General features: G+C 41.4%; 1 protein-coding gene across 2 annotated transcripts in view; it reads right to left on the bottom strand.

Annotated features, from left to right (window-relative positions):
* Positions 1-11,592, bottom strand: part of NAALADL2 (N-acetylated alpha-linked acidic dipeptidase like 2) — a 394,159-nt gene extending 382,567 nt beyond the window's left edge. The window contains exon 1 of one of the 2 annotated variants that reach the window (XM_085069057.1): positions 11,506-11,592. The gene's annotated coding sequence lies outside the window, so the exon portion shown is untranslated. Of the gene's footprint in view, positions 1-10,933; positions 11,481-11,505 lie in introns of those variants that run through there. The other variant, XM_085069058.1, reaches the window with a different exon arrangement.
* Between the last annotated feature and the right edge of the window lie 726 nt (positions 11,593-12,318).

Below are 12,318 nucleotides of genomic sequence, written 5' to 3'. Positions count from 1 at the left end.
TAACTTGCTGCAATAACTGACAAAATACAGCACAGACCTCTGCAGAACTTGATTAGTGTGCCAGAGATAAAAATATGAAACAAATCATACACACTGTCCTACATGTTACAGTCAGTGCCCATAGACTATCAGAAATTAAGTTTTAAGAAAAGTCCAGATTGAGGAAAGATTACCAAGAAAGACTGAGGTAATATTTAGATTAGCTTCTGTACATTCAGGAACTTCTGGGTGCATACAGAATGTCCTTAGGAGGCTCCTATGTCTAGATTTCCATCAGTGAGTAATTATTCAGATTTAATCCATTTCCAGATCCCTTTTTGTTTGAAAAATATCTACCCAACTTTCCACTCTATATCAGAAAAAAGGTCAGTCTGCATTTTAAGGCAGTTTGTGAGGCACATCTCATATCACTGCAAGGCAATTTCCTCTATATAGTTTCAAAGAAAATTCTGTTCTTTTTTCCACTTTTCCTCACAAACCAGTATAGCTTTCTGTCAATCAGCAGTCAATCACTTAAACAGAGGTACATTCACATAGCAGGTAAGAATACTTCACATTGCACAAGGTAATTGAATACAAGTTTCTAGATGGAATTCCTCCAAGGCAAGAGATAAACAACAAATGGATTAATATTCCCTAGGGAACACTATAATAATAATCTTTGAAGTTTTTCTACAGCTTTTAGTTAATTTATTCTAGAACCAACAGTGTAAATGCAAGCTTCTAACAGAATAAAAATCAAATTTCCACTAAAGTGGTTTTAAGATCTAAGTATCTTGACAGTTTCCCTTTAAATCACATTTATTTCAATTCCAAAAAACCGAATTACTTTGATTTATCTCTTACACTGACACTTTTATGCCTTCTCAGGACATCAGTGATATTCAGACTTTTGAACTGGTACGTAGAAAAAATCTGCACTAAAGGTCAAGAAAATTTTTCCCCCTTTTTTTTTGGTAACACTTCTATCTCATCTTTCTAGGAAGTGTCATTACTTAACTCCTTTCAACCAAAGAAACAAAGAAAAAGAAATGTCTCCATTAAACATTGAAAGGATTTGACTTCAAAATCAGATCAAACAAAGTATCTACTAGAAAAAGGAAAAAATTACTTAGGCTTTGCTACTTAAAAGATATTATAGATCTAGAAAGATATTTCATTCTATAATGGAAAAGAAATACAAATAAGAGAAACAAAGAGCAGAAGGCAGTCCTTACACATCAGTACTATTTTTCAAAAACATACTCTTCTGTCTCTCACCAGATGAAGTTTTTTCAAGTCTCTCATTTATGCTTGGCTGACACAGTGAACAAAAAATAATTCTCCATTAAGAAGCAGCATGAAGAGCAAGTTTTTATCTAAAATAATTCAACTATAATTTGATGTTCACTAAGATTTTTTCCATTCCTTTCAAGTATTGGAACCCAAGTGTTTTACTGGAAGGAAGGCTGGACAAAAGCTCCCTGAGAACCTCACCCCACCCTTCCAGAGGCTGCTCTGACACACAATACTCGCAGACAACTCCATCAGGCCCTGATCTATCAGCAGCTAGAAAACAAGCATGTTTCCATCATAGAGAGCATAAGAGAAAACTCAAACCCATTTCAAACGGGAGACTATCTCAGGTTACTCGCACATAACTTGAAATAACAAGACCATAATTCTTCAAACTTGATATTTCCTAAGAAATGCACATTTCCTTTAATACACCTCTGCTCTCTCTTAGGAAAGGCATCCAGAAAAATTCCTACAGATATTCTCTGCAACCCTTCCAGAAACTATTTACAAACTCAGAGGCCAGAAGCCTATCTGATCAAGGTTTCACATACATAAATAAACCGGTTTTTGTCTACATACATTGGTACATAACCACTCTATGTATGAAAACGTGTATTTCATTTCAGTTCCCTGTATTCAGAAGTACATTGATAATTCTTATGTGCAAGAACCATCTGCACATTACTCAAAAGAACAGAACAGCAGTATGATCCTTTTTAGAAACAAAAAGGAACAAATAATAGCAAAGGAACAAAGCAAAACAATAACTTTACCAGAAAAACCCAAACAAAACAGAACTCCACACTTGTGCCACAGAAGTATCCTAGGCTGGAATACACATTACAGAAATAGCTTTTGCTCCTGGACATTTCTGATTCTGAAGTGCTGGATCTTTGAATATTCATATTTATTATATTTTTAAAAATCACTTAATTTATTCTGTTTTTTCCTGAAGAGCAGGCATTTTTTACTCTTTAAAAAATGCAGTGTCCTTAAGAACTGGTTTAAAAGCTGAAACCCACTTAAAACACACATGCAAAGTTAGTGAATTTACACTTGCACAGTTAATTACCCACTGAACTTCAAAACCAACACTTAATTGCTGGCATACAAAACACACCAAGAACGAAGTGTGTATGCAGAATCCCTTTTTGTTATGGTGGAGTATTAACAGTGCAGAAAAGCCAGCTAGACCACAGGGGAAATGAGTATTTATCCACACACACACACTTATGAAAAACAGCTGTTGGAAAACATGAGGGGAAAAAAACCCACCCTTTTTTGACTAGGGATGAAAGTAACAGAGCATGTCCCAAAACAGTCATTTTCAAAGCATTACAAGTAGGTGGAGGAAGCAAGTGAAAAGAAGCCGCAACTTGGCAATCAAGAAAAGATCTGTATTAAAACTGCATAGTCTAGTAATTGATCAGGATACAGAAGCAATTTTTATTTTTCCCTGGAAGCACCATATTCTCCACAGCCTCTCTGCTCACTACATGTATTTTTTCTACTCTATCCATGAAGACAAAAATCAAACCATCTGGCTTGTGCCAGACATATTTGCCCATGTTGTATCTGTTTTTCAGACAGCAGACACACATCAAGCATCTAATACATGTGATTAGCTGGTAGGAAAACAAGAATTCAATTTGACTTAAAAATATCTTTGCATTTGTTCTCATTCCATTGCAGGAGAACAGTGGATATTTCTGCATACTTGTCTGCAACCAAGAGAGACTGAATAACCACTGGTTGAGCATGTTGAACATAAGCCCACACACCAGCTCTGGCCAACACTTTGGCCTGAAAACAAGACCAGGCTTCTCAGAGAATTTCAGCATCTGCCTCTCTTGTGGAAGCACTAAGATAAATAATACTGGACAGGCTTTACTATCAATTGAGACAGTAAAAATATGCAGTAATGCAACATCTCACTACTGAAATAAAAATGTCAGAGGCACATTTCTGACATCATAACTATCATTCCTAGTTAATCAAAACTGTTCTGTTCTTCCCCCTTGATTCGTGGCTCCAATGGCTGCCACAGCCCTTTTACAGAATGGGAATGAGGACACAACTGCCTCCTTCAGCAGTTAAAGGAAGCAACAGCCTGATCCTTTACCAGCCTTTATTTTCTTCCACAGGTATTGTCAGAGACCTCTAAATGAGTAAATGCACTAATATTTCATTAGGCTCGCACAGAGTTCAGCCTCAGACAGAGGCCAGAGGCAGAGGCACAGCACATTTCAGTTTCACACACAGGTGACCCCCAGGTTCCAGTTTCCTCCTCACAGAGTTCCTTCACGCAGCAAATGCTCTGCTGTGGTTCCCACAACAACTGCAGCACCAACAGGAAGATTACGAAATTCTGTAAGTCCCCAACATAATGTTTTATTTGTTGTAGATACAAGGTGTGTATCTACAACAGTTCAGTATTCACTGCTGTCTTCTAATTACATTTCAAATATTCATGCAAGACATTATTTCTGTGCCAAAGTTCATACAGATTTGTTCTTACCAAAAGAGGATTAAAACAAAGTTATTTGAGGCAAATCACCACAAGGAAAATATGCTTTTTAACATGCCCAAATATTGTCATAAAACCCCCCAACAAACTAAGCAAGGGAATAGTGAAAAACAATTAATTAATGTGGACAGTGAAACAATGTAAATCCCTGCCCTTAGTCTCACCCAGCATGATGTCTGTGGTTCATAGATGTAAATGTCTTGAAACACATTTATAAAAAGCCACGTTTAATAATTTAACGTTTCAATGCAGCCTGCAGCAGCCACCTAAAACTTCCTCTGAGATTTTACTAACAAAATCCCTTTTTTTTACCCCACAATTGGCATGACCAGTGGATTTCAAATTTCATATTAAAAGACAAATAGGAAAATGAATCATCTGCCTGCTATTTTTCCTGGAGGATTTTGTATCAAATTTGGTGCCCGTGAAGCATGTCAAATTGAGTGCAGAGCACCAACTGTGACTTGGCTGAGCTGTCCAAAGGTGCTGAAGGAGCTGACTTGTGTCACCAGGAGACTGTTCTGCACCATCTTCCCAAAGCTGTGGTGACTCAAGGAAGTCCTGAAGACTGGAAGAGTCAAGTCTTAACACTTAAAAGGCACAAATAAAGATGCAAACAGATGAGATAATTTAGTCTCACCTCTGGCCTGTCTTGGCAAATAAACTTTAAGCAAGTAACTCTTGCCTGCACGTGGAATAATCCACATTATACAAAAAAAGTGACAGAGGGTCAGCGTAACTCCACACCTCTGCTGGCTTTAGGACACAGTGACATCAGGTGTGACACAACCTGGTATGCTCCAGAAGAGCTAAAACCACTAATTTTTCTTAGACAATGTGGAATAAAGCAGGAGTTTCAAAGCGTAAAACTTCCTCGAAGCCCCACATACAAACACCATCTGCTCTGTTGCAAAAGGTGTAACATTTGAAATAACATTCTTTTCTCTTCCTCTTAGTACATTCCATCACGAAGAGAAAACTTTATTTATATAAAGAGCCCGCAAAATGAAGTTCCATAAAAACAGGAACATATGGCCAAATAATTCTGTATGGCACTTAGCATATTCATCTGTAAAATAAGAACTATAATGGGTAGATAAATACACCCAAGTCTACTTGGAAATTGCCAGTCTACACATGGTTTTCTGCAAATAATTAGTTTTTTAAAAAATTGCTCAGCCATCACTCTCCACAGATACTTCTCATTACAGTTTTACCAAAGTTAATCTTTTCAAACCACAAACTTGGCCCATGACACCTTATATCCCACGTATTATCAGCCTAAGTCAGTGCATAAAGAAAGCAAAAACAATCTTAGGTCTTATAAAAGTTGAATTTTTACCACCATTCCAAAGACAAAGCTTGAAACAAATTTAGATAATCTCTAACATGAATGGAAAAATACAGTATAAAAAGTAGAACCTTTATAAAACTACTTAGAACATAATAAATTAAATACCTAAATATAAAAACTTTAAAATAACTTAAAAAAAAAACCAGTCCTGAAGGAAAGTATCAATACACCTATTAATTACTTTCTGCTATTAATGAGAACAACGAATGTTTCAATATCTCTATCTTGCACACTCAGTGCTGCAGATTTTTCTGTAATTGCAGCATTCGGAATCATCCATCAAGCAACTGTTCCTAAGGCATTAAATATTCGTCAGGAAGTGTGCAATCAAAGTAAGTGGCTTAGATTTTGTAGATTTAGCCCCCAAACCGCCCCATTTTCAGCCATCTCCAACACTTACACTGATCAATACACAAATATCCAGCTTTCCCTTCAGCATGTATCAAGAAACTTTTTGGATACTTGCATATTATCCCTTGAGACAAGAAGCACAATCACCTTCAGACTCTCAGAAATCCTTCCAGCTGCAGACTTTTCCTGCTCTAATTTGCTGCAGTTTTATAACCAGCTGGTCCTCATCATACACATGATTTGGTTCACCAATCCATGCTCCCTTACCAAATCCCCTGGTCATTGCTTCAGTATCCTCAGGGATTTAAGCAAAAAGACTGCTTCCACTGAGTGACGTGTGCTTAGCTTGGTCCTTTCCATTTATTTTGATGATCTCTCATCATACTGAAGGCTGATTCCTGACATGCTCTCGAAAAAGCTGAAGAGTTTATACAAGACAGGCATATCTTATTTGACTTGTGCTTCAGCTTGATTTCCCCTCATCCTGTCAAACTGTGTCAAAGGGAGGTTTTGTTATTTTGATGTAGCATTCTTCTGTTCCTCCTCATGCTGCTGTCATGGTTTAACCCCCAACAAGGGGGTTCAGTCCAGCACCCTGACCCCACACAGCCACTCGCTCTCCCTCCGAGTCAGTGAGACAGGGGAGAGAATCAGAGGAGTCAAAGTGAGAAAACCCATGGGCTGAGACAAAGCCAGTTTAACAGGTGAAGGAACAGATGTGCACACAAGCAAAACCAAACAAGGAATGTGTTCCCCACTTCCCACAGGCAGGCAGGTGTTCAGCCATCCCCAGGACAGCCAGGCTCCACCACACCTAACAATGACTAAGGAAAGTAATTGCCATCGCTCCCAATGTCCCCTTTTCTTTCTGCTTCCCCAGCTTTATGCTAAGCACACCACCAGAGAGTCTGGAATATCCCTTGGGTCACTGGGATCAGCTGTCCCAGCTCTGTCCCTTCCAGCTCCTTGAGCACCTCACTGGTGGGGTGAGGAGCAGAAAATGCCTTGGCTCTGTGCAAGCATTGCTTAGTGATAACCAAAACATCCCTTTATTATCAACACTATTTCCAGCACAAATCCAAAACACAGCCCTGTTCCAGCTAGTGGGAAGAAAATTAACTCTATCCCCAGCAAAACCAGCACAGCTGCCTACAATTCCACTAAGCCTAAGACCTGAAAGCACTGACTGCTAAAGGCATGTAAAACTGAGCACACGAGAAACCTCAGAACATTCCTGCTGGCTCTTCACCGCAGGAGATAATGCATTATAACACAGATTTCCCCCAAATCTCTGCAGGATCTACAAATCCCTCCTTGCAAACCCTCCAATAATTGCCACACACACACAGTATGTTCTGTTACCACCCTGTTGTACTCAGCAGTTTTCTACTGCAGCCCAAGTGTTCTCCTCTCTGGAAGTCACTCAATGACAGCAGGATTTTTATTTTTTTTTAATTTCACATTTCTTTCAGATTCTGAACGTCAACCACCTTAATTTCCACACATGGAAATTTTTAAGGAATTAGCAACTGGTATGTTAATTGAGTGTTTTAAATGGCCAAGACCTCCTAATGCAGAAATTGAGTGTAATGACATCTTTGCATTGCTAAAGAATTACTCACCAGCCCAACTTTTCAATCTTTAATCTTCAGTATAGTTAAAACAAATTCTTGTTTTAGAGTTCTTTGTTTAGGGGGTTGGACTATATGATTTCCAGACATCCCTTCCAACCCTAACCATTCTGTGATTCTGTGCTTCATTGTTGCCAGGCATTTAATGCCTTTAAAAGTCTTGAGTTATCTATCAGTTCTAATTTAAACACTTTCCTGAGTTAACCATATTTTATTATTTTCTTTTTATGTAGATGCATATATTTACAGAAAAAATACTTTGATCATTCACTGTGACTTGCATCGAACACGGACACATGCCCTCAATTTAGTTTTACTTAGGTACATCTTAAAGAAAAAATATTGAATTAAAATTTTCCTTTGATGAATATCCTACCATAATGTGCAATAAATTACCCTCATTGCTGAAGATGCGTTTCTTATTTCTACTGCAAATGTGTCTGGCTCATATTTTAGCCAAAGGATCTTGATATCCCATCATTTTCTGCTTCACCACAGAATTTCTGTTCACAATGCACACACTTAAATGTTGCAATCAAGCCCCTCCCCTCCTTTCTCTTTGATAATATTTAACATATTGAGCTCTTGGAATTTCTCCCTCAGGAGAAATTTTCAACTCTTATTCATGCTTGCAGTTCTTCTCGGAAGTCTGTTTGACTTTAACAACCTCCTTGAAGTTTGAGCACCCAAACCTGACAGAGGATTCATGATCTCATTAATGTCAAATACAAAGACACTGTACATCTCCTGCCCAGTCATATAGAGACTGGGTCATAGTGAAGCTTTTCCTCAAGTTCTCTCAATCTAATCTGTATTTCCATGGAACACAGTTAACTGAGAAACTAACACAAGCAATGAAGAGAAAACTAAACAACAAACCCAACAACTCTACCAATTCAACTTCTCAGATGATCATTGCATATATCCCCCTTCCCACAACATGGGTTTGGGTGACACATCCCTCTGATTTTCATGCAGAAAGCCCAGAACAACTGTGTGATTGCTGAATTCTTTGGCTCTGCATAAAGGTGGAATGCTGTACTTAGTAGTGTAGAGAGTTTAGAGTTAACCAGTCTGAATTCAAAGTCAAGGCTGACTGATGTCAACAACCAATGTCAATGTCATGATATCGATTTTCAACACAAGCGGCAGATCAGTAATAAATAACAGCATCTTCTCACTTTTCTTCAGTTCCTGTATGTAATCTGTGCTTCTCAGATATCCACAAATAACTGCAAGCACATTTGTACAAGAAACCAGAAAAAAGGGCACTCCTAAACCTTCATTTCATTACTTCTTGACTATGTTTTCAGATACACAAGTCTTGGTATTTTCATCTCTGCTAGATCCCAGCTGACCAAGAGATCCCATGGCAAGAAGATGGCTTAGAGAAAACAACTGCTCTTCTGCACTCAGCCTGGGCTGTGACAGCTGTACTTCATTACCCCTTTTTTGGAACCATACAGGTACTGGAGGATGAACAGTGACCTTTCCTGCTACCCTGCACAGCAGCGTCAACCAGGCACACACAACTCACAGAGCCAACAGATGCATGCCTGAGGAAGAACAAAGTGCTTTAATGCACTCGTTGCTAAGTCTTTGAGAACAGAGTGCATCGTTTTCAACTGATCACAGAATCACAGAACCTCCTAGAACATCGAGCCCAACCATTAACCCAGCACTGGCAAGCCCAGCACTAAACCAAATCCCCAAAAGTGTCACATTTACACATTTTTTAAATCCCCCCAGGGATGGAAATTCCACCACTCTCCCAGGCAAACTTTTCCAGTGCTTAACAGCCTTTTCCTGTGAAGATTTTTTTTTTCCCAATATCCAATCTAAACCCCCCCAGCACAAGCAGTTTTGTCCTGTCTTTTTGCTTGTTACTCAGGAGAGGATCCAACCCTACCTGGCTATAAACTCCTTTCTCAGTCAGAACACTGAATTACTTAATGGAAGCAATTTCCACATCAGTATCTGCTCTGTATCCCACAGCTGGAGATAACGCCTATTTCATAGCTGGATTAATTGCAAACCAAAGCATGATCTGCACAAAAATGTGAAACAGGATCCCAGTTCTACTAAGATTTAATTTAGAACCATCTATCAATGACTTCCTCATATTACATTGCATACTCCTAATTAACTAATTTATAAATATATTTATAATGAATGTGCTTAAACACAAAAGCAAACACCACAGGGGAAGAGTGTTGGAAAAGAAAAAGAAAAGCCTAACACTGCCCAAGCAGCTTTTAAGGTGTTCTATACTGCAGGAGAGATGGCCTGGCCAACAAAACTATCTTCAGAGTAGAAGCTCGAGAGCCACTGAAAGTCTGAGGATTTAGAAATGTCTATTTGACAGATTACCATAATGAAGATCTACAGCACACATTCCCCGGAGGATTACATGTGAATCACGAAGAACTACGCTTCTGAAATAAATCTGTTTATTAAGGGGGAGAAAAAGCACTTAGAATGTCTATTTTTGTCTAGTTTGTATGCATACCCTGAGGTTATTTAAAAAGGGGAAAAAATAATGCAGGTATGTACCACAGCAGTGACAAGCAAAGACTTCAGCTATGAAGGTTAACAGAGCAGGAAGTCATATGATCCAGCATGACTGTGGGAGCTGCTACCAAAAAAATCAGCAGCTTGTGACATGCATGTGAACCACAGCAGCATCTTTCTATTAACTTAGCCAATTCTGACTTTTTCCCATTTAAACCTTTTTTCTGCTTCAGATAAACAATCTGGACCCAACTCTTCAATGCAAACAAAACAATTTCCCATTATCCTAAAGGAATAGTAACACTTCATTATCAAGCAATGTGACCTGTTGGCATCATTTCAGCCAATATCTTCAGCAATGCAAAGCTTTTACAATTTTAAGGATGTGAGAAAAAAAACCTGAGAAGTTTAGGCAGGCACTAAAGCCAAGAAAAGTCTGATGAAACTTGGAAAAGTGTGTTTCTGTGGCATTTTTTGTTTCAAGAAAATGTTGTGTATGTTGGTCTAGGGTTTTTAATTAAAAAACTCCAGCTGAAAAAAAGCCTGCCAAAGGTAAGCTACAAAATATCATTCTTTGGCTTGTTTAGAGTGATTAACTTTATGGCAGATTATCACACAGTTAAGGTATCTACTAGGAATGTGATCCATGACCAAAATCCATGATTAACTTTATGGCAGATTATCACACAGTTAAGGTATCTACTAGGAATGTGATCCATGACCAAAATTCAGAAGATACTCTTTAGTATTTTGGTGACAGCAGAGATAAATGCTGCATTATGGATGTACTGGGACTCATTCAAGAGCTCTTTAGATTAAAATTATAAAAATACATACAGTATTGCTTGATATACAGGACTCTGGCATCTTTACAATTTCAGTCATCTAATGTTTTCCATATGCTAACCCCTGAACAAATAAATTTGCATGTTAACGTAAGAAATATTTATCAAGTAATAAATAAACCAACATGAAACAGGCTGCCCACATTAGGGTTAAAAAAATCTAAATTCTTTATTTCTTCCCCGAATATTTCTGTCCTGATGACTCAGCAGCGATGCTGCAGATTCCAGCTGAAGTCAGCACGATGCCCCAGTGCTGCTCTGCAAGTGTCAACCCCACACTCGTTACGGAGCTTGTTTTAATTAATGCTGAGGCCATGCCAGCTACAGGAGACGGATACCTGCTGAAGTCAAGGAGCTCTGCGGGGATGGACAAACCAAGACGCTGAGGATCGCACTGAGGATGACAAGGACAAGGCTGTCCAAGAGTGAAACTTACCAACTGCCCCGGCGGGGTTTCTGCTACCCTGAGCACACCCAACCCGCAGGGGAACGCGCCTGTCATCCTGCTCCCCGCAAGTGTTCAACGTGTCACACACATCGCTGTGTTCTGGGGGCTCTGTTCCAACATCTAAAAGCTTTAAAGCGCTAACACATCGCTCAGTTCCCAAACTCAAGCGGGAGTCCCGTTCCTCAGCGAACAGCAAGCAAAGAGCAGAGCACGGAGCGGCTCAGCGCGGGGAGAGGGGAGCATGGATGGAAACGGAGCGGGGCTGTGAGGGAACATGGGCACAGCACACTGACCTGTCCCACCGCACACCAGCCCAGCCCGGAGCGTCCCGGCGCCACCAGCGCGGAGTTCTGAGTTACTTTTAGAAAAAACGCGCAAGGAGCTGACCGAGTTCGCTGACAGCCGCGCTCAACCCGCGGGGCCGGCGTAAGGAGCCCGGGGGTCCCGCCGCCCCGAGCCCGCGTTACCTGCGCTGCCCTGCTCTGTGCCGGAGCTACCTGCGCCGCCCTGCCCGGTGCCCCCGTTACCTGTGCCGCCCTGCCCGGTGCCCGGCGCGGTACCTGCGCTGCCCGGCGCGGTGCCCGGCGCCGCACGGCCCGGCCCGCCCAGGGAGGTTTTCAGCAGCCGTAAAGCGGAGCGCGCCGGCCCGGCCGTGAGGGGCCACCCCGGGGAGCGCCCGGCGGAGCGCCGAGCGGGGACAGGACGGGACGGGATGGGATGGGATGGGGGCACGGGACCGGGAATGGTCGGGTTGGGTGGCAGCGCAAAGAGCATCGCCCGTGCTGTGGGCAAGGACATTTCCAGTGGAGCAGGGTGCTCCCAGCTCTGTCCAGCCCGGCACTGAGCACTGCCAGCCGCGGGTTTTCTGGCAGCTGTGCCAGGGCCCGGCCACGGTCACAGTAAAGCGTTTCTTCACCTAGATAAGCTACATCTGCCCTCTTTCCGCTAAAAGCCATTGCCCCTTGTCCTATCGCTCCATTCCTTGCCCAAAGCCCCTCTCCAGTTCTCTCTCAGCCCCTTTAACCAGAAGGGGCGCTGAGGGCTCCTTGGAACTTTCTCATCCCCAGGCTGAACAGCCCCAGCTCCCCCAGCCTTTTGTACCATTTGACAGATAACGGTGGTGTGCAGACTTTGCTTTACATCACTTTTTGGTGGATAATTTCCGATCTGCAGCGCTTTGTGCCCATCCCAGTTCGGTAGGCACAGACCCGGAGCTGGCAGGGGAGATGAGAACAGTGGCACTCAGGGCCAGGCAGGACCCACAGCCAGGTTATCCCTGCGGATCTCTGGGGATGAACATCCCAGCACTGCAGGCACCTCTGAGACTGAAATCAGGAGGATCAAACCACACCAGAGCACAGTTTTTAGGTGTC

The sequence above is a fragment of the Lichenostomus cassidix genome, chromosome 9 (assembly GCF_008360975.1).
Source record: "Lichenostomus cassidix isolate B80296 chromosome 9, HeHo_3.0, whole genome shotgun sequence".
Taxonomy (NCBI): Eukaryota; Metazoa; Chordata; class Aves; order Passeriformes; family Meliphagidae; genus Lichenostomus; species Lichenostomus cassidix.
This window is presented reverse-complemented; position numbering and strand designations above follow the sequence as displayed.